Source organism: Podarcis vaucheri (genome assembly GCF_965113315.1).
Source record: "Podarcis vaucheri genome assembly, chromosome: 2".
NCBI classification, from domain to species: domain Eukaryota; kingdom Metazoa; phylum Chordata; class Lepidosauria; order Squamata; family Lacertidae; genus Podarcis; species Podarcis vaucheri.
Genome location: NC_138760.1, coordinates 40,539,818 through 40,561,816, shown reverse-complemented (window position 1 = coordinate 40,561,816; position 21,999 = coordinate 40,539,818). Strand labels below are relative to the sequence as shown.

The 21,999-nt window shown below is 42.8% G+C and overlaps 1 long non-coding RNA gene across 1 annotated transcript; it reads right to left on the bottom strand.

The window, feature by feature from the left end:
* Nucleotides 1-1,395: 1,395 nt before the first annotated feature.
* Nucleotides 1,396-21,614, bottom strand: LOC309527006. The gene is made up of 4 exons (XR_014217045.1): nt 21,469-21,614; nt 6,097-6,147; nt 5,290-5,410; nt 1,396-4,016 (listed from the first exon to the last, which is right to left on the bottom strand). It is a non-coding gene; the product is annotated as an uncharacterized lncRNA (long non-coding RNA).
* Nucleotides 21,615-21,999: the final 385 nt, after the last annotated feature.

Below are 21,999 nucleotides of genomic sequence, written 5' to 3'. Positions count from 1 at the left end.
TTTAGTCTGAAAGCTGTGGAGAAGCATATGCTAATTAAAGTAAGCAGCACTGTCTCTAAGGAAACCACAGGCTGCAATCCTATCTACACTTACAAGGGAGTAAATCATTAGGACTTATTTGTGAGTAAATAGGCACACAGTTCCACTGACAATGTATTTGGAATAGTCTTTTGATACACAATGTTATGTGTAGTGGTGGTCCCTGTGATCCTCAGGTGAAGGGCAATATATGTAGATGATGATGATTTATTAACATGCTAGGGTTCGAGAATGAAGTTGAACTGTGAAGGTATTTCCTGCATTGATGACTAGAGATGTTGGTCTTGGAGACTGTGTACATGTCCTGATCTAAATATATTATGGAATAATTCTAATTAGTGATGAAGGGCAATCTAATACTCATTACTCACCCGGAGTGCTCCAGCACCAGGAAAGCAGTGCAGATTGAGAGAAGTAAATATCTCCATTTCAGTTTCTCGTTTTTCCAATCTTAAGTTTAAAGTTCTAAACATCAGTTTGCCTATTTTAAAAATTAAACAAGTCCTCTTGTAAATTCAGCAGCCTTTTAGTGCAAAGTTCTTCCAACATGCACATCTAATGGATTCTATTTTGTCAAATATACATACATACACACTATTGTAGAGCAATTCCCCTTGATATAGTGCATTTTGGCAGACCTTCCAAGTGTCCCTATTTTCCAGGGATGTCCCTGATTTAGAGAAGCCATCCCAGTTTTTGATTTGATCCCAGAATGACCTCTGAGGTGGTGGTGGAATGCTTAGTAGCTATGGTCTATTTGTTTAGGAGTAGTTCACTGAAGTCTTCTGAATTCCACACAGGCCCAATGGGTGTCAAAAGAGGGCCCTTGAGGAGAACATGGAGTAATGGCAAGAGCTTCTCATCTGAGGCCTACAGGCCCATCCAAATCAATTTCGTTTTTCTCATGAAACTGCCTGTGGTTTTGGCTGACGGGAGTGGTGGAAATATAACATTATGGAACTGTTTCCCATTCCCACCCATGAAAGGCCTTCTGGGATGACCACAAATCTTAGCCCAGACAGTAAGTGCTCAGGGTGGGCCAGAAACCCTTAATCACATACTTCTCATCTACAAATCCACCCAATATTAGCTCAGCCTCTGGCTACAGCTGGACAAAATAACGCAGGGCAGAATTCCCAGAGGATCAACTTCCATGGAAATCTCTGAGCAGAGAACTGCCTTTTTCCAAGTCTTGGGATATTTATCTTCTAAAGGAGTACTGCATGTGGAGGAGACCCAGCATATATGACTGGCTTTTCCTGCTATTCAGTTGACCAAGCAAGTCAGTCCCACAACCAGATTAATAAATTAATCCACAAAGACGGATTAAATAAATTATGATTCAAACAGCACCCCTTTGGTCTATATGAATTTTTAATTGATGTAAAATTCTGGAGCAATATCAGATGTTTTGCTCCTTTTTCATGTCTCTTTTTAGTCACTCTTTCAAATGCAGGAGTACAAAAGAAGAAAAAGACACTGATTATACAACATTACAAATACAAGTTTATGAAGGAGACAACGGAAAACCCTTATATACGGTTTGTTAACAAATTGAACTCATTTTCATGCCGTCAGTACATGAAGTCAAGATTTATCAAAGCTGCCTATCATTATATACAGGTATTCTGTTTTCTTTGCCATTTTGACAATTCGCCATGTTCTATTGATAGTGTTGTAGATTTACGCCTGTTATAGGCAATCGATATTTTAGTTGACAGCTATATTTTTATTACCACTATTGATTAGTTCACATCAGGTTGTAGTTTGATTTTAAAACTAACTCTGCTCAAAAATCCAAACAAAACATTTATCAACAAAGAATTGATCAACAAACTGATTATATAAGGAAGCTTATTCTAAGAAAATGCCTTGGAGCTATCTCACCAGAAGTGATCAATATAAAGCAGATTTCTTACCTATAGCCAAGATTAAACTCGTGCACTTTTACTTAATTTGTATAATGTTTTTTCCATGTTATTAATCTGCATTTTGTGTGTGTGTGATATCAATGAGGCAGATAAAAGTGTGAGAGAGCTACAACCTATGGAGAGGTGGGGAAAAGCCACATAAGAGAAGATGCCACAGGGTGCCAGTCTACAAGCTTGAAAAGACCCTGTTGCAGCATGTAAATAAAACTTCTTTGTCCGGCCTTCACAGCTCAGCCTTCTACTCCCTCATTTGCATAGCCTTTCCTCAAAGCCTGCAATTGCCTTTCTGGCTCCTTCACCCAATCTATTTCTAATTAGGTGTGCCTTCTGTGTCCTCCTTTTTTGGGTTGTAATCAGCTGCAAAAATGGAAAAGGCCCCAACAGAGTAGCGACTTTGCTCCCCCTTGATGAGAGACATTATTTCCGGACCGAAAAACATCATTAGGAGTATGGAGCAGGGGGTTGTAAAGACTTAATTAAATGCTCCAGGAGGGACAAGGAAATCTGATTAAAAGAACTTTGTAGTCATTACAAACAAACAAAAAAATCTAAGCCCAGAGTTAAAGGAGAAGTTGGGGAAGCTCACGGAAGGAAACTCAAAGGTAAACTTCTATCAGTCACTTCTTGAAGTTGCCTTCGATGCTGTTCACAATTTGTACTGTTACACCAAGGTCAATCTCCCCTAGAAAGCCGACAGTTTAGACAAGAGTACAATACCAAGCTACTCAGTTCATTTCACTCCCACCAAGCATCTCAGGTTCCGGAGCAACCCCAGATGTCTTGCAGTATGCCTGCCGGTAGAAACCTCAGCATGGGAGCTGAATGGGTGTTTTTTCTCTTGTTCTTCATGTTGCATTTCCAAATCCAGAATAAGAAATCCGAACTCTCATCTCATTCACTCTTTCTGTAGTGCTGCACAAAATCCTCCTTTGTGGTGAGCAAAGCATAAGGATGATGAAGAGGGTGCACTCCCACTGTTTAAAGCATCCTGCCAGCTACTGTTGTGAGGAACAAACGGGCCCACAATTGCTGCTTTAAAATTTGTTTGGACAGGCTACCTGAAGATATGGGGGGAAATAGAAGATGATCCAGGAGTTGACTTGCTGAACTGTATGTGTGCTTTGAAAACTGCAAAGCCAGGTTTACACCTGTGACTGCTGTTTAAATACTTACAGGACTCATACCAATACTTTGAACATGATGAGCAATGCTAATCTCTGTAGGTAATTATCAAGTATCATTCCTATATATATGGAAGCTGAGTTTCAGAGCCAAACAAGAAAGATATGGAGAACCTAGGTGTAAGACCAAACCATAGTTTACCTTAGCATTTTGTGCCCAAACCAAGAAAGGAGGAAGAGAATTGTCATGTACTGTACAAGGAGAGAGGGAGAGGGGGTACATTGGGAATGTGCAATCTTGAGAATCCATCCGTGCTCATGCATGTAAGACCGAACCATGCTTTAGGCCTAAATTTGGAATAACTTCATTTTGTCAAAAGCATGTGATCATACTGTGGGGTGCAACCTACACTTCACCCAGTTTGTCAAACCTTTTGTGTGATCAATTAGCTATTACTGTTCTGATCCAATAACGAAAGAGTTATTGAAAAAAATACCATTGAGGGAAATGGTATTAACATTTTTGTACACAGCGTGTAGCTCCCTGAATTCAGGGAATGGAGAAACCTTCCTCCAGGTGCCTCTTCTCACTGCTTTGAGATAACATCACTCCCAAAGACTTTCATGTGGCTTCTGATACCATGGAGGTGACTTCTTTTACCAGGCTGTGTGCCATATCCTCTCAGCCACCATGTTTTCCAAGGTGACCTCATTTCCTCTTTCCCAAAACTTGCTCGAAAAGGTGGCCCGCCACCTTGGTTACAGGGAGTTATTAAAACAGAGCCGGCTGCCTTCAACATTTCTTCCTCCAGCCCACCATTCCGGACTTCTGTAACTTGCTTGACATTAAACATTCCTGTAGGCAAGCTGAGGCTTTGGCATCACCTGCGCTTTTTGACCTGAGCAGGGAGGTGACTGAGTGAACCTGAAAGGCGAAGCAAAATGTGAGGGCACGACAAAGGCCTGTGCAGACTGTGACACAGAATCATTTTGAGCAGTACCCTTTCCCTACAGAGCCTGGCCTAGTCAGAGCTTCATCCGGTTTAAGCTACAGTGGTACCTCGGTTTAAGAGCAGTCCTGTTTATGAACTATTAGGTTTACAAACTCTGCAAAACCGGAAGTAGTGTTCCTGTTAGTGAACTTTACCTTGGTCTACGAATGGAAGCCAAATGGTGGAAGGGCACCGGTGGTGGGAGGCCTAATTAGGGAAAGTGTGACTCAGTTTAAGAATGGCTTTGGTTTAAGAACAGACTTCCAGAACGGATTAAGTTCGTAAACCAAGGTACCACTGTATTAGAATGGGCAGTGGAGGAATAATGGGCTCCAGAAATTTGCTGCGATACTAGCAACCAAATATAGCTGCTACTGCTGCTAATGCTTTGTCAAGTGGTCCAACATGGCTATTTTTTTTAAATACTTGTTGCTTGTGTGACCCTAAATGCACAGCAGTGCAATGCTAAACAAGTTAATCCAATTCTGTTCAACAGGACTTACTCCTAAATATGTACAGGACTGCAGCCTAAGTAAAAACAAAATAAGTGATCTCTCACTTTATAAAGATGTAATGGCTAGACTTTTTCTCAATTAGACTAGTATCCATCCACTGATTTCTAGACTCTCTAGGAGGGCTCAGCTGTAGAGCATCTGTTCTGCATGCATATGATTCCTGTTTGAATCCCCGGCTTCTGCAGGTAGAACTGGGAAAGTGGCCTGTGTAAAATGCTGGAGAGCTACTGGTAATCAGTGTCAACAACACTGAACTAGATGGCCTGTTGGTCTGACTCAGGATAAGGCAGCATCCTGTGCTCCTATGGTCTTTGAAAACAGAGTGGAATTATTGGATTGAAGCAGAAATGCATTGCTACTTATTGCTTAAGGGGACTCAGAGTTCCATGGAGAGTTGGGCAGCAAAAACCAAACCTCAAAAACTGAAAATGCGGACAAAGTTGTTCGGCTTTTTTGTTTGTTAAACATCACCCCACTTGCCATACACCTGGGAATTCCCAGACATTTTGCCAATTTAGCAAAAATCCGCCAAGACACCATTCACAAAGCCCAATTTTCGCACGTTTCAGGGGAAACCCAGACATATGGCAGCCCTACTTATCAGTCCGTATTTAATTTCAAGACTCGTTGGACTCTGACCCCATTCTGGAGGCCCTCTTCTCCCCTGCCCCTATATCTACAACGCACTTACCATTGTATTACAAAAAGGCAGTGAATTTTCCATCAGCTGGTGTTGGTACTTATTCTTTCTCTTCCACTCATCTCTGATCAGTTTGACTCGCACAGGAACCAGAGATTAATTTCTGGTTTCCCTGTACACAACAAAAAACAAAACACTGTGTAGCTTACAGTCATTACAGAACATCATCCTCACCTTGTAAGACGAAACCTTCCAGTTGCAATCCTTTAGCCAATTCTGTGTGAGTAATGTATGGCCTTGTATGAACCCCTGTCCAAAATGGTGGGCACACAGTGGCCAGGGCAGAATGGAGGGCCAAGAAGATTACTGTACTAACCTGGAGCTGGTTCAGCAATAATGGCAAGATCAGGCCTGATGCCATCATGTGACAGCAGTGAAACCAGTGGATCTTAGCTCCTTCCACTCCCTGCCCCTGGAACAACTCGTTCCAACACCTTCCTCTTGCAGCTGCTAACATGGATCCTGCCAGGGGGAACTTTTGCTCACCTGGACATTTAGTGGACGGAGGGGGAAGTGATGTTCTTTTCTTTTTTAAAAAGTATTTTTATTAAAGATTTCTTTGTTTACAAAAGTATGTGCAATGTCTCTTTTTTCAAGTTACACCCCCACCCAGTTCATCCTCCCACAAAGTTGTGTGTATTTTGGATTGCCCCATCCATCTTTAACCAAGACCATGGAACTAAAGAGAGTAGAATTGGCTGCATTAAAACTGATTATGACTATAATCCACCAGGAACTTCAACTGTGCAAAGCTCCCCGAAATGAAAGAGAGATTTGCATAAAAGCATCCTTCATTACCTTGCAGGGGGATCTGATCCAACCTCCTGCTTGCTTCCTTCTGTTCCTTCCCTGAAAGACAGAAAGCAAAAGAGCCTCAGCTCACTCAGATACATCTTCCAAGGCAGCAACTAGAAGCAGAAGACCCTTTCTTCAGGTTGGGGACCAGATGGCAACCCCCACCTTATCCCACTGTAAATGAGAATCTGAGTGCAACTCATATCCCACTGAAGTCAGTGCCAAATCGTCTGTTTTAATTGTGAAAGATAACACAAGCCCATAGGGATGCTCCCTCTGTGGCTTACTATATGGGAAACAAGAGTGCCAAAAATTAAATATAAACTGAGCACTGGACAAAACTGAAACGTCAAGTTAAATCCCAGGAGCTATTTGCTCATTCTAGCTCTCCAAATGGCCATTTTGCATCTCTAAGAGCCACAGCCAGCTTCATAGTAAGCCATTTGACAAGGAAGTCCGGAGTGGACAGGTGTTGCACTCTTACCTGATGCAGGACCAGAGACAGTATGCACCACCTCCAGCCTAATTGGTCTCCTTATAAAGCTAGAGCCAAGATGGAGTCACTGGCTCTTTCAGGGCCACTTAATAGCCTCCTTGAACCCCAGTAAGTGCCTGGTCTCCATGGCACGTACTTGAAAGGATTTAACATTCTGTGTACCATCCTGAATCACAATGGCATGTTCCTCATCAGATGTACCTTCCCCCATTCTTTCAACACATTCTTGAGGATGGAGCGGGATTCTAAATGTGAGAATTGGATCTCAAACCAGAGACCAGAGGAGGTGATTCTTCCAGGTGAACTGACACAGATCACAGTAATATGAGAACCTTATATGAGAACTTGGCCTATATGTAAAGCATTACCTTGGAAATCTACCAGCCCACTTCCAGTGACGAGCTGCTGCAAACAGATTTGTACAGTAGCTGTCGTCTAGTAACTGAATAAGTAACCTATAGTAAGTAAGCGAGTTAAAGAACCAGCATGGTTTCTTCATGTGGGCATAAGACCATGTGCAGAAGAGATTAATTCCCTTCAAAGTAATTCCCTTCAAACTTTTTCAGCAGGGGGCCAGTCCACAGTCCCTTACACCTTGTGGGGGGCTGGACTATATTTTGAAAAGAAAAAAAAGAACGGTGGTGGAGGGACGATGAGCAGCACGTAAAAGGGCTCTGAAGAGGGGCTGCTTTAAATGGCGGCCACTTGAGAAGGGCGGTCAGCCAACCGTGGCTCCTGTGTCTTGCAAGCCACAGGGGCTAGCGGCGGCAGTGGGGACGATGAGCAGCTTGCTAAAGGGCTCCAGAGAGGGGCTGGCAGCAACAAAGCCCAGCCCCCTTCCTCCTCTAGGCAGGGCAGGGAGAAGCCAGGAGGAGGGAGGGAGGAGGCTCTGCTGCCGCCGCCGTGTGAGGGGGAGGGAGAGGAAAAGAACGCGCACGCTGGCGATCCATGCGGTGATTCCCGGACCGTCTGCTGGCCGGATATAGAAGGCCATTGGGTCTGATCTGGCCCGCGGGCCTTAGTTTGCCGACTTATGTTCTATAATAATTGGGTAGCTGGCCGCTTTTGAACTGCTAGGTCGCACGTCAAAATGCAAGTAGATAAGTAGATAAATCTGGCGGGAAGGTAAACAGCGTTTCCGTGCGCTGCTCTGGTTCGCCAGAAGCGGCTTAGTCATGCTGGCCACATGACCCAGAAGCTGTATGCTGGCTTCCTTGGCCAATAAAGCGAGATGAGCGCCGCAACCCCAGAGTTGGCCACAACTGGACCTAATGGTCAGGGGTCCTTTAGCTGGCCACTACTGACCTCTTGAGGCCTCAAATGCTGTTTGCACACAACAAGACTGGTTTGTTTCGTGACAGAAACATGGCCAGTGGCAGCACCAGAATTTTTTTTGAGGCAGGGGTTCAGAAGGGGCAAAATATATTTCTAGGTAAGTGAGTTGTGACCCACATGTTAAGATCCCAGAAAGAAAAATAGCAGTACAGTGGTACCTTGGGTTAAGAACTTAATTCGTTCTGGAGGTCTGTTCTTAACCTCAAACTGTTCTTAACCTGAAGCACCACTTTAGCTAATGGGGCCTCCCGCTGCCGCTGCGCCGCTGGAGCATGATTTCTCATCCTGAAGCAAAGTTCTTAACCCGAGGTACTATTTCCAGGTTAGCAGAGTCTGTAACCTGAAGCGTATGTAACCCGAGGTACCACTGTATATGTTAATAACAGGAGTCCATGACAGGGGTGGGGGGAACAAGCTCCACAGTCTGCTGGATTCATAGAGGAACAGATAGCACCATGACCATCCGCTATGCTGAGAGCACAGCCGGATGTCCCCTATCACACCAGCATTAATTGAACTCGTTTAAACCAGTCTTTCCTTTGTGCCAGATTGCCTAATAATCCTTTCCTCTCCACAGATGAGCTCTGTTGCTATGCATTAAGGAATCACAAATTACTCATTATGGGTCCATGACAAATGCATATGGAAATCAATGGGTGGGGGGAATCCTAGAGCAAAGAAATGTTTCCTTTCCTTGAATGGTTTAATATAAAACTGGAAAATCCTATGACAGCTCAAATGTCAGAAGTAATCAAAAACTACCCATTCTCATCATTCTTTTACTAGGACTTTTCCAGATGATCAGTTGCTGATGAGTTTTTGCTTCCTCTGCTTTATCAACTGTAAGGTTCTTTGTCTTTGAAAAAAGAATTTTTCTACTTTAAATTCCTAGTTGATTCTACACAGAAGGGAAAGTTCTTTACCAAGCCTGTTCAGCAGGCCTAGCCCTGCCATTAGGCATTAGGCAGAATGAGACAAGGTGCCTTAGGTGGCAGGTACTGGGAGGCTGGCAGCAGCCAGGAGGTTTGGGGAAGGGAGCTGAGTATGCCTTCCTGTCGCTCCTTAAGCTAGCCTGTTGCCCAGTGGTATGGTAGGATGCTATTCTACAGCTAGACTATTAAATGAATAGTCAATGATGTGCTTGTCCATTAAATGTGCTGAACATTTAATGAGTATTTGCAGCTCCTTGCCCCAAAGTACTTGGCCCTAATCCACATGACGTTCCCCTCACTAGCCCCGTCCCACTCGTTTTGAGCCATGGACTTGAATTTTCAGCAGGATTGATCCAACACACTGAAGCTCCCATTGGTATGACCAGAAAACATTGGCTTTGTAACTGGAGAACATTGTGTGGACCACTAAAAGCAAATTCAATGGTAAAATGAGTGTCTCTGCAGCAACATATTGCTCACATGTGGGCAAGCCCTACCTCTCCGTTGGCTTCAGTTAAATGGAAGACAGAGTACCATCTTGTCCTCTGCCTCAGGCAGCAAAATTACTCGTGCCAGCCCTGTTATTCAGCCACTTTTATCAGTTTGCAAAAGCTATTTCTCCTTCTCATCAGCCTCTGTTTACAAGGATCAAGGAGACAGACAATCCTGGATTCAAAACCTTAAAACAGGCTACTCTAAAAAATTTTTTTAAAAAAACAGCAACAACTAGAATAGGAAGCATACAAGAATGAAGTGCTAAATTAGAGAAATACCTCCAGAACTATTTACTGGAAATTGTGAGATATTTCTCTTTTTTGGCACTTCCCTTTAAAAACCTGGAACAATCACATGCCACAGTGTGGTGGGGACACTCCAGAGATAAAGTTCTTTTCTTTGCATACTGTAGCAATCTAGACAGTCTCTTTCATAAAACCTAAATCTCTTCCATGATCTCCTTTAAACAAACTCTTACGAAATGCAATATTAAATTGCAGAAAAGAAGCAAAAGTGCCCATATCATCAGATTTAGCAAACAAAGGGCGACTGCAGTGAGTCTCTTTCTTCGCTGCTTCACTTGTGTAGAATCACCAAGCAGCACTTCATAGGCTTACATGTTCCTAAAGTGCTTTGATCAAGGAATTTCAGACATCCAAAATGGCACAACGTCCACATGGTTTCCCAGTCATCTCTGACCTGGGGTTGCTGTTGGCCAGATATGTAAACTTATACACACGCCATGTAAATTTCAGCACCATGAGAGGCATCTGCTGGTCTTGTTGTACCTTTTTTAAAAACTGATACAGCATTAAGACTGCAAAAAGGGCAACCACTTTCGCCTTGATATGATATGAACCAATCCAAACTTTTTGAGGATTAAAATATAAAGTCATAGGAACTGGGAAGTGGCAGGGCTTGTGACAAAAGCCAATCCACAAAGCTTAGAACAGGCTGAGGTTTCCATTCCCCATGCTCATTCAGATTAATAATTGCAGGAAGAGTTACTATTTTTCTTTTTTATATATATAATAATTTTTATTACATTTTTTCCAAATTACAGATAAAACAGAAAAAAGAAAGAACATAAAGAGCAGAAAGAAAGAAAAAAAACAGAAAATCGCAACCATTTCAACAACTTGTTTCAGATTTCTATTGGACTTCCCCGCATCTCCCACCTAATGCATTCTTGACAATAAAGTTATCAGCAAATTATAACCTTGTTTCGTGTGTTTCTTTGTATTTTCAATTGCGGTTTAAGTTTAAATTCTTATTTTCCATTTACTCTAAAAATATAACATATTATCATTTTTACCCATTTAAACTTTGATTCTTTCATAAATATTATCCAATTTCATATATAGTCAACTTTCGTTGCTGGGGCTAACATTCCAAATCATACGGCATCTTAAGATTCATATAACATATAATACTTTTGCAAATAGTCTTTGAATTTTTTCCAGTCCTCCTCCATTGCCTCTTCTCCCAAGTCTCGGATCCTTGCAGTCATCTCGGCTAGTTCCATGTAATTCATCAATTGCATCTGCCAGTCCTCCAGTGTGGGCAAATCTTGAGTCTTCCAATGCTTGGCGATAAGGATTCTTGCTGCTGTTGTAGCATACATAAAAAAAGTTCTATCCTTTTTTAACACCTTCTGGCCGACAATGCCCAGAAGAAAGGCCTCCGGTTTCTTGGGGAAGAAGAGTTACTATTTTTCACCTCTCAAGAGTTAAGTCTGGCCAGGAACTTGGAAATTTCCTTACCATGCACTTGGGGACACACAAATCAGAATGATCGGCAATTAGCTGTGTATTGTAAACAGGATGGGAGAAGGGAGAGCTTTCCGGATTATACACAACCGATAACAAGTAGAAGCTGATTTTCCCTGCTGCCTTCTAAAATTGGAGTTTGAATGTCAAGCTGACCAAATCTTATCTTTGATTCCCAACACTCCCTAGCACATTTATTATTATTATTATTATTATTATTATTATTATTATTATTAAACTTTTTATTTGAAAGAGATGGTGAACTCCCTTTCACCATCAGTGGAATATTTACACTGGAGGTTTCTCACCTCATTCTGGTATGGTTTGTGAATTGCGAGTTATCTTAAACTGCTCTTTTAACTGATTTCATTTTATTGAAATGGGATATTGTCATGTTATGATTCTCTTCTTATGTAAGTCACTTTAAGAAGGCTTTTGCCCCAAAAAGTGGCACAGAGAGAGAGAGAATATTCAAATAAATATAACTTTGCAGACACTGTAAGACTGGAGAAGTAGGGGTACTTTCCAAGAAAGTATTTTTAACAGCATTTGTATGCCGCTTAATTATAAATAAAACCTCTAAACAGATTTCAAGGTTTGATAAAAGAATCATAGCCCTTGCTAGATGATTCATCCCCAAAAACACATTTCCTATGCGGTCAAACAGGTTTTGCAGGGTTTGGGGGAGAAGCTTACAAAAACCTTCAAAACCTCTTTCCCAGAGTTATAAGTGGGAGTCATTCAGTGTGTAGAACACAGCAAACAATGCCTCTGTGATATCACCTTCAGCATGTTGAAAAGTCTGTAACCTGACTCCAGCCTACCTTCTAAAAGTGCCCTGGACACAAAGATATCACTTCTATGGATAGTGATGAGGTATTTGGCTAGTGGGGCAAAACATCTGACTGACATTTTGTCCCTGAACATATTATACAGCTGTTTGTTTCTTTGCCAAGCAAAATGCACAGAAGATGAGATACTGTGAAGATGAGTGGAAGGGGTGGCTAAGGTTTCGTATTTAAAATCAATTTATCTAAGGTGTTCCTACCAGCTTAAGGCAATAAACTAGAATGCTAATAGATCTGCAGAGAAACTAGAGGGGTTATTATCTAGTTTCAAATAAGAGATTACATTCTGAAAATAGGCTTTTTTTTTATCTGCATGGTGCAAAAGCAGACATTTTATTATTACATTCCACCTACCACAGGATATAGTGCTGAGGCTAATGTAGATATTTAGTCTGCCAGCTTGCTTTACTTCAAGAACAGTTATTTATAATAGCAGTTCTGTTCTGTTCTCCTTATATGTTCTTAACTGTTCATATAGAAAAGAGATTTGACATTTCAAAGGCAGCATCCTTCCTAGTCTCTTCTATAATGGTGGGTGCTCACAAATATTTGTTGCTGAGGTTCCTTATTGTGATAGGAATTTTGAGGTCTTAGATATATGTTTAATGTTCTTAAGTGTACCAACCAAGCACATACATAGATAAGCACAGGAAGACCGACCTGAAATCATTTTTGATTCCCAAACTGACCAAATGTTTTCTCTGCAAGGTCAAAGGAAAATGAAAAGGTCTCCCCATTGTCTTTTCCTTCACAAATCCTGTCTTAAGGGCACATTTAAGATATGAATAGGGTGTGAGCCTGTGACCTGGCTCAGGAACTAAGTATTTATCATTACAAAAGACTAGCCAGGCTCCCCAGGCAATCCAATCAAGTGACCATTAAACAGGTAACCTGTCAGAGGAGATAAACAACGCACTCAGATTTCTGATGTAGACCGCCTTTTCTGTGATGTAGGTATGATGTATCGGAGGGGGTGTGTCTTAGGTTACACCCCTTCTGTGATGTATGTATCACGTTTGCATCCTGAGGTACCACTGTAAAATAAAATAATAATAATAATAATCCTTCCAGTAGGACCTTAGAGACCAACTAAGTTAGTTATTGGTATGAGCTTTCGTGTGCATGCACAAAGGGGCAGGTGTAAGCCCCTAAAGTCCAAAGACAACTGGAAAGCTTTTTCCATTTCCTTCCTCCTTGCAGAGAAATATTTGAGGTCAATTTGGGAGAGTCAAAATGGCTTCAGGATTGCTCTCCTGCATTGTTTCAGACACTATACTTATACATGTGTGTTTGCCTTGTACATTTATGAACATATATTCTCTCTCTCTCTCTCTCTCTCTATATATATATATATTTCCTTAGAATTCCTATAACACGATCAACAGCCGAAAATATGAGTCTCATGCCAGGAGTTAAGGACAGTTTTTGCCCTCATTGCAAGTGTCCGCCAATGCAGTGCTTTAATTTTCCTCATTAAGAGTGAATGGCAGTGATTTCTTCCACTAAGGAGAATAAGAAAACAAAGTAGAATCCTGGGTGGCACCAACGGGAAACAGGAAAAACCTCATTGCTGTCCCTAGTAAAGGTAGGTAAAAAGTAAAGGGCCCCTGGACGGTTAAGTCCAGTCAAAGGTGACTATGGGGTTGTGACACGCATCTCGCTTTCAGGCCGAGGGAGGTGGTGTTTGTCCACAGACAGCTTTCCAGGTTATGTGGCCAGCATGACTAAACTGCTTCTGGTGCAACGGAACACCGTGACGGAAATCAGAGCGCACGGAAATACTGTTTACCTTCCCACTGCAGTGATACCTATTTATCTACTTGCACTGACGTGCTTTCAAACTGCTAGGTTGGCAGGAACACGGACAGAGCAATGGGAGCTCACCCCATAGCAGGGATTTGTACCTAGTAACCCTAGTATTGAGGTGAAGGGGCAACTTTTACCCCTCTCAGCTGCATCCCTGGTTGCAAACTTGCAAACTTCATTCCACAGAACCCAACAGGAGCCGCAGAGAATTTAGCCCGGTCCTTTCTGAATAACTCTCTTTTGCCTTTATTTCTGTTGAAAGAGTGTAGCAGTACCGGGAGAGCAGGCTTTTATAGATATACAGAAGTTATTTTACCTGGCTATTAAACAGCTGTTTTTGAGCTGCTGCTCTAATGTCTGTAGCTGCAGACATTCTATGTGTGCATTAAAGACATTTGAGACCCGATGCCAAGTCCATGAGAAACACCCAAGGCCGACACGATATAAAAAGACCACAGGATCTGAAGAGGGTCAAATGTACAAGAGAATCTTGATGTTCCCTAATTGTCCTTCCGCTTGTTGAAATGATGCTCATCAGTCCTCCTTTGACTGAAGTGCTACTTGCCGCTTTTCTGTTATGTACCAGCAACAAAAGAAGCTCAGGCATTTATGTTGCAGAGGGATCACTGCTCTATGTTACATCACTCTTCGCTTAATAGGAGATGTGCTTGGCTGCCTGCTCATCTTTCAGAAATATGCCTCTTGACTGTGTGACTGATAGCGGGCTGCGCTTCATACAGATGGAAAACACATTAGTGTGTCGGCAACAGTGAGATTCTATTCCGAGGTCTGCTTCTGAGGCTTGGATACATTGCCTGCACATGTTCTGCCGGCCCATTTTAATGATTGAGCCTGGCAACTCGGATCTGAAACGCTGGCGGAAGTTCATTATTTATTTTCAAGATGTATAACTCCTGTTTCCACCACCTGGTTCCCAAAGCGGCATACAAAAAGGAAAACAGGAAATGACCAATGAGAAAATGCACTTTAAAGGGTGGGTGACATTTTTTGCTGCAAGCGAAAGTAAATGCCCATTAAATAGCTACTGTTGCCTAATCTCTCAGCAAAACAGATCAGGAGGAAGACTCAGTGAACAGATTGCCTGGAAGCAGCCTTGTCTTGGGGGAATCTGCTGGGGACTCACAGCATACTGAACTCCGTTTAATTACTTCTTAATATACACACCTATATGTGTATAAGCCAGCTTTTAAAATTAGAAAAGAAACTGTTCATAAAAGGGCTTTCTGAATAAAAATGTTTCCATCATGCTGGATTTCCCCAAAATGCCTCTCTCTTTTTGGTCTGGTGGGAGCAGGGGACTGGATTCTAGCCACCCACAAGATATATTTGGACTTTGACCAGGAATTCCTTTAAAGAGAGAGAATGAAAACAGAGGTTTCTAGGCTCTGTTCAGAAACTGTATTTGGCTTAATATGAAGCTCCCCAAATCTCTTGGACCAGACCCCACCATGTATATTGAGTTCTTGGGGAGAGAGAATTTTGAAAGAATCAATAAATAATAATAGATAATAAAAAGGGGGAAAGAAGCAACGAGAAACAACCTGCAATCTCTGATGTGAACACATATCCAAGTTGATAAAGTTCCAATGCTAGCTGCTGCTAACACCCATCACAGCTACCCTGCAAACTATTTGTGGAAGCTCACACAAAGAGAGAAGGGTGGAAAAGTGCACATAAGGCCTCCTCATGAGCTACAGGCCCATATAGGAACATAGGGAAGCACCTTACACTGTCAGACCATCAGTCCATGTAGCTCAGTATTGTCTGCATGCTGACTGACGGTAGCTCCTCAGGGTTTCAGCCAGGGCATCTCGCCCAAGCTCTACCTGAAGATGCCAGGAATTGAACCTGGGACTTTTTGCATGCAAAGCAGATGTTCCACCACCCTTTCCTCTCCACTGAATTCCCTCTTTCTTGGCTTCACCATACAGCTCTACGCTCCCCTTTCCCGGTACTTCCAAGTAACAACTTCTTCAGTGGGCTTTGCTATTTAACTAGCCACAACACTGCAAGGAATACTGATACAGTGGTACCTTGGGTTAAGTACTTAAGTCATTCTGGAGGTCTGTTCTTAACTTGAAACTCTTCTTAACCTGAAGCACCACTTTAGCTAATGGGGCCTCCCGCTGCCACCGCTCTGCCACCATGCGATTTCTGCTCTCATCCTGAAGCAAAGTTCTTAACCTGAGGTACTATTTCTGAATCAGAGGAGTATGTAACCCAAAACGTATGTAACCCGAGGTACCACTGTAACCTCCTGTTTGACCAATTTTGTTGATACACGCAAACTGAAAAACCCAAATTGACCTCTCGCTTGTTAATCTGTGAAGCACACAAATGGCGGCTGCACCTTAATTTCCCTTTGAAGGGAACATGCTATCATCTCATCTATGCAACTGAGCTCAACTATACCCAATTTTGGATGATAATTGGCTGAGGTATTACGGCTCTTTAAATGTCAATTTCACCTACCCACTTTCAGCCAGACTCCAGGCTTGGCTGAAAAATAGATTTGCATGTCCCTGAGCTGAGAGACTCTTGTTTCCAGAGAACAGCTGCACTCTCTGCAGAGGCACCTTGTAACCAGGGTTGTATTCTGCAATGTCGCAGTGCACTGAAATAACAGAATGTTGCTTTGGTTGTTATTGTTTTTTAAGTAGGCTGTGCTGGACTTAGTAGGCTGTGCTGGACCTCCAGACTGGTGTTTTGTTGCAGGTATATTCCGCAACATGTTATTGATACATTGCTAGTGCATTACTGGTAGTTTTATTCATCTTTGCTTCATTCTTTGATGCCAGTGCTACCACATATTGCTATCCTGAGGGCTATAGCACAACAAAAGCAGGAAACAAACAAACAAACCGGAATATTTGTGGTGTATAAAATGTTGTGGGATTTCAGCAGGATGCAACAAGATATGCACTGATTCGAAGTGAAGAAGAAGAGTTTGGATTTGATATCCCGCTTTATCACTACCCGGAGGAGTCTCAAAGTGGCTAACAATCTCCTTTCCCTTCCTCCCCCACAACAAACACTCTGTGAGGTAAGTGGGGCTGAGAGACTTCAAAGAAGTGTGACTAGCCCAAGGTCACCCAGCAGCTGCATGTGGAGGAGCGGAGACGCGAACCCGGTTCCCCAGATTACGAATCTACCCTCTTAACCACTACACCACACTGGCAATGTGACAAACCATACTGAGAGCAGGATTGTGTGTGACGACCCAAACAGCAGCATGAGAACAACTAATCCTGGTTTCCTTTTAATGTGTGTGTTTCAGCCAAGTAAAACCCACACAAACCTGAAAGAAGAAGTGGGAAAGAACATCACTCTTCCAACTTCCTCCTTCGTCTCTACACATGTTCCAAGGGAGACAAATATAGGCACCCTCGCAGCCTCGTGACCAAGGGGGCAGCGTTGTGGGGGTTCAGAGCTTTCATGTACGCTAAGAGAAAACATCATGAGCACCATGGTGCCCACAGGAACAAATTTAGTAAGCCCTGCTCTGTTCTAAAAGCCAGATTAAGAACATAGCAAGAACCTATGGCTGGATCATCCTTAAGGGCCACTGAGTCCAGCATCATGTCCTCACAGTGGCCAATCGGATGGCTGCAAGCGGGACAGGAGTCCAGAAGCACTGTCCCCACTTGTAATGCCCATCAACTGCTTTGCAGAGATGCAGACTGCCTCTGCCAGTGGAGGTACAATATAGGCATCTGCCTAGTAGCCGTTGATAGACTTCTCTTCCATGAATTTGTCTAATCCTCTTTCAAAACCTTCTAAGTTGCTGGCCATCTCATCTGGTGGGATCTAATTCCATAGCTCGACTATGTGTTGTGTGAAGCACTTTCTTTTGTCTGTCTTGAATTGTCCATCTTCATTGGATGGCCCCTGAGTTCTTGTAATATGAGACAAGGAGGAAAAACCCTCTATCCCCCTTTTCTGCATCATGCACAAAAGTCCTAAAACATTTTAACCTTTCCTCATAGGGGAATTGCTCCAGCCCCTTGATGAGTTTGGTCACACTATTCTGAACCCTTTTCCAGCTCTACAATATCCTTTCTGAGGTTCAGCAATCAGAACTGTAGTATTCCAAGTGTAGTTTGCACCACAAATTTATATAATGTCATTATGACATTGATAGGTTCCGCTTCAATCTTTTTCCTAATGATCCCTAATATGGAATCAAGCTATACACTATGACATCAAGGTCTCAGTCTTGGTTAATCACTGCCAGTTCAAACCCCATTCGGGTATATGTCAAGTAAGTATATTTTGTCCTAATAGTTTGTAAAAAAATAATAAGTAATAAATAAAATTTATTTCACTATAAACAAAATGGTCAATTATCTTGCATATATGACCCAACGGATAGTATGTGGATAACACATTATTCAAAATATTGACATAGACCATTGAGATACAAAGCTTTCAATCAAATACAAAACTTAAAAGAAAAACAACCCAAAACATCCATGCAGCTGTGATATGGTAGCCTTAACCCCCCAATATCATTTTACAATAAGAAAAGCCACCACCACTTACTTTCTTTGGGGGAATTGAAAGGCTACCATTTTGCCCCAATGTATTGGCGCTGTGGTCTAAACCACAGAGCCTAGGGCTTGCCGATCAGAAGGTCAGCGGTTCGAATCCCTGCGACGGGGTGAGCTCCCCCTGTTTGGTCTCTGCTCCTGCCAACCTAGCAGTTCGAAAGCACGTCAAAGTGCAATTAGATAAATAGGTATCACTCCTGTGGGAAGGTAAATGGCGTTTCCATGCACTGCTCTGGTTCGCCAGAAGTGGCTTAGTCATGCTGGCCACATGACCCGGAAGCTGTACACGGCCAATAAAGCGAGATGAGTGCCGCAACCCCAGAGTTGACCATGACTGGACTTAACGGTCAGGGGTCCCTTTACCTTTACCTTTATTTCTAGTTCGGGGAGATCCTTTTGGAGCTCTTTGCAATTATTTTGGTTTTATTTAAAAAAAAATTTGGGGGGTGTTCTGCCCTGAGCAAATTTAGTTATCTCAATGCTTGTCCCTAACTCCAGGTGATATATGAACAAGTTGAAAAGCATAGGTCCTTGGGGACACCACTTCCTACATCCTTCCTGTCTGTACAATGTGCAAGAGAGACTTTGGTTGTCAGGTGCTTCAAAGGATGACTGCTGACCTAAGATACCAAAGTCAGAACTTCAAGGGAGAATTTTAAGAAAATTACACAGCATTTTGTGCTACTTCATCCTGCCCACAGAGGCAGGAAAGCTTCCAGAATTTGATGGACTCCAACTCCCATCATCCCTGACAATTGGCCATGCTGTCTATGTCTGATGGGAGTTGGAGTCCAAGAACATTTAGTGGGCCACAGCTTCCCCAGCTCCAATCTAGGCTGCATACACACCAGACATTTTAAACACATTTAACCACCCCCCAAAGATCCCTGAGAAATATAGTTTATTCCTCACTGAGTTACACTTCCCAGCACACTTAATAAATTACAGGATTCTTTGAAAATGTAATTTAAATGTGCTTTTAATGAATCTGTTATTTTTTCCTGGAAATATTGAAATCTTGTAATGATACATCCCAGCGAACAGAAATAAAATCTACTATATTGAAACATTGCTTCTTTGCCGTGCACTTGGAAACCTCTTAAGATATCGTAAACAAATTCTGCAGGGTGTTTCCTGATATCAAGGAGCAGATTTTCATAAGTGTTTGGAGACAACTGAATGCCAATTTGAATCAAAAAGGTGGGCTGGACCTTTCAAAACAGCCGTGCTTTTAGCCAAATTTTGCATGATGGTTTGAGGAGCCAGTTTTTGCCTGTGTTTGGATGCCATTTTGAATCAAGATGGCGGACCAAACATTTCAAAACCGCAGTGATTTTAACCATTGATTACAAAACTGCTCTGGTTTTTTGGCTTCTTAGAATTCCTAAAATTCCTAAGTGATGCTAGGTACAAGGTTGCTAGGAGGGGGGGAAAAGATTAATTCAACAATTGGCACATTTCCCTATCCTGCCCCTCCTTTGACTTGCAAAATGATTTACTAATAGCAAACCCAGTTCTCTGAGATCTCATCTTCATGCAGCCAAAATGGCACCATCTATGTAGAAGAAGGCGGAATCAGCAGGCTTGTAGGAATTCCAAGCTTTTGTAAAAAAGAAAGAAAGAACGGAGCAATGTTCCAAAACAGAGGACTGAGCAATGTCAGTGGGCACAAGACACTGATTTGACTGGGGAGGGGGGCAGAGGCAGAGCTAGCTGATCCGGCCCCTGGAGCAGTCACATGCTGTGAACCTGGAGGCGGGGCAATCTGCCCAGGGGGGCGGGGCGACAAGCATCCCAGGGGGTGGGGCAGCGATGTCACCCCCCTCAGGGATGACACCTGGGGAGATCCACACACCCCACACCCTCTTCCTCTGCCAGTGGAGGGGGGCGAAAATGAAAAATTGGGAGTGGGCAATAGAACAGAGTGGTTGGGATCCTGAAGAGGATGCAACATATACTATTCCTTACTGTGTGGCATGAAGACCCGAGGCTCAAATTACGTTGGAAAGGCTGATTACATATTTGAAAGTAAATACGTACAATTGAAACAAGGCAAAATAAATAAAGAAACCCCCATCTCTTACTGAAAAGGCAAGGTCTGCCAGCCGCTGAAGAATCTTGGAAGGTAACTACTTAAAAGTGGAGGCCCATTTTAGGATGTGTTCCTCTGGTCTGACAGAGAACTCTAAGGCCTTGCTATCTTTAGTGGGATCTGGAGGGTTTTACTTGATGTTTTGGCACAGGAGGAAAGGCCTTGCAGAACATTCCATCTTAGGTATGGGGCGATTAAGTGTCTTCATCCATAGAGTACCGCATCCAGCCTTGCTCAAACGGTGCTATTTCTCCCCCAGTCCAATTCACATTATTTATAAACAAAGAAAAACCGAATCATATTTTTTATTGACCAGTTCAAGGGTGTAAAGATGCTTTGCGGTCAAACTGTTCACCTTAACGTATCTTCCTAACTTCTTTGTTCCACATGTTTTTGAAATGAAATGAAAGGCATAACCTACACTCTCATGAAAAGGACCCAAAGGTGATGGATAATACAGTCCTGAACCAACAGACCAAAGTCTGTTTAGAATGCCCACCAGGAAATTCAAGATCTTGATCCTATGCATTTAAAGTCGGGGTGTGGTGGGCTGAGGACAAATTTCCACAGGACCCCTGCCACTGAGTCCCCCCAGGGCAGTAGAACCTGAATTCAGTTTCAGATGTGTTACATAACAGCCACACAGATATCCTTTTGGCGGAATTATTCCCACATCTCACGGACCTTTTACTCATGTAAGTGAGATCCTTCAAATAGGTGCAAAGTACCTTCAGGGAAGCTCCACAATAAATAGAATAATTTTAGCTGCACTGGGGCTTACTCCACCCGGTAAGTGGGGCTAAGACTGCAGCCTCAACAAACAGGATACAGAGGTAAAAAGGAAAGTTTAAATTAAAAACTTGTGAATCACTCCTCTTTGTAGTCACAGAGCAATTATCAGAGCAAAACAAAAGCACAAAACAGGCATATATCACTACGAGCCAGGCATCCTTCCTACAGACACTCTCCCTGAGATCTGACCATCTACTACCTTAGCTTCTCTACAGTACAAGAAGGGAGGAAGGACATACGGTTCGACTTTGTTGAAGAAGCGTCGGCGCAGCAGAAATGCCAAGGTGCTGAGGACCAAGATGGTGGTGCACATGATTCTTCCCCCATTACCAAACCAGGGGCATCACTATCGCGGGAGCATAAGGGCAGAATAGCTCCACTGCCCTCCGCCTGACTCTGACTCACCAGTGCTGTGGGGTGGAGATTGGCATGCAAAGCCACTGTGGGAGGGCTCCTTTCTACCCGGTCACCTGCAGGCACTCATGACTGCTTTCAGAGAAGATTAGAGTGGGATAAGACGTAATTAATAGGCAAGGCACAAATAAGGACACAAACCTCTAGGAGAGAAGTGGGCAAGTCAGTCTGTCCGTGGACTGCCTGAGTCTAGGGACTTTTCCTGCTGTTTTTGTGCAAGACGAGGCTACGAAACCGCCTTGCAAGGAATGAGAACATTAGTCCATCTTGCTTGATATTAGCTGCAGCTTTCTAGGGATTTCACCTGTGGAGTTTTCCCTGAAGATGCCAGATATTGAACCCGAGAACTTTCTGTA